This window comes from Phytophthora parasitica, assembly GCF_000247585.1.
Source record: "Phytophthora parasitica INRA-310 unplaced genomic scaffold supercont2.54, whole genome shotgun sequence".
Taxonomy (NCBI): domain Eukaryota; phylum Oomycota; class Peronosporomycetes; order Peronosporales; family Peronosporaceae; genus Phytophthora; species Phytophthora nicotianae.
In genome coordinates, this window is record NW_008649040.1 from 351496 (window position 1) to 353043 (window position 1548).

Genomic DNA, 1548 nt, shown 5'->3' on the forward strand with positions numbered 1-1548 from the left:
TCGTCTTACGCCCGAGTCATGTCGACGAAGGAATTGAAGAGTGCACCTGAACCCATGGAGATAGACGCTATCCAAGCGTCTGCCGATCGTCAGTCGTCCAGCTCCTCCGCCAACCGCGGAGGTAGGTAGTCGCGTCCGTTGACGTGCTTCCGCTGCAGGAAGCAGGGTCATCGCGCGGCGGTCTGCCGTGCGCCTGCTCCCGTAGCTGTGAACGCCACAGTCGACGAAGTCGATTGTCCAAGCCAGGCCGCCCAGTCAAAAAACATCCTGGGCCAGTAGGTGTGGGGCGCCCTACTGGCTGGAATAGAGGCCCGGGTCCACCGGTGGCACCCGAACCTTCTAGCCCTCCTGTGCTACATGCACGTTGTAATGCCACCACCGCGAATGGCGACTCGCGACTGATCACTGTCAGTCTCCATGTCGCCGGCGCCCGGCGACCACTGCACGCGCTCCTTGACTCTGGAGTGACGAATAACTTCTCTCGTGCGTCGTGCTTGTCGGTGTTGCCGTCGGACGTCCACGTCCATCAGGGAGACAGCGAGATTGTCGTGAAAATCGCTGATGGAAAGCCGCACCGCGTGGCGCGAGATTACCCTGCCATACAGATTTGATGGCTTCTCCAGTAGAGACACCTTCTTGGTAATCGAGATGAATTACGCGTTCGACTGCATTCTTGGCATACCATGGTTAGCCCGTTATCGTCCTGAGATCGACTGGCTTGCACGGTCCGTCAACCGTCGACGCGACTACGATGTCAGCGAGGTGTTTACACATCTCCTGGTTTCCCCAACGGACTGGCCGCACGTCACTGTCGTGGATCAATCTTCCACGACGAGAGCAGTACATAGAGCGAGCGATGGCCCTCTCTGTACGACCTGTGCCGTGCTTCTGGATGGTAAAAGAGTTGAGAACTCCTCGCAGTGGCGCGAGGATATTAAGTCGACGGTTGAGCATGGGTTCCCGTCGACGACAGCGTCGGTGGTCGAGCATGGGTTCCCACCGCAGCATGAGACAATGGTTGAGCGTGTGTTCCCGCCGAAGAACCAGTTGGTGGTCTGGTAATCCTGCCTATAAACTCGTACGCGAATATGCGGATGTATTTCCGGACAAGATCCCCGCGGAGCTTCCTGCAGACCTCGGGGTGCACCACGAGATCGACCTCGCGTCTGGAACCAAGCACTGCGTGACGCGGCAATGGCCGCTGCCGCGAGATCAAGTCAAGGCGATCGACGAGTTCTTCGAGAGCCGTCGCCAAGCTGGTCACGTCCGTGAGAGCATCTCGCCGCACTCGAGTCCCACCTTCTGTGTCAAGAAGGCGACTGGCGGCTGGCGCATCGTCCACGCCTTCAACAAGCTGAATGACCTCACGATTCCTGCGCAGACGCCTATTCCCCGTAAGGATATGGTCCTGGACTTCATGGCGGGCAGTGAGATCTACAGTGCGATCGACTTGACGGATGGCTTCTACCAGATTCTAATGCGAGAGAAGGATGTTCCTCTCACGGCTGTTAGTACGCCGAGCGGGATGCTCTGGGAATGGCTCGTGAT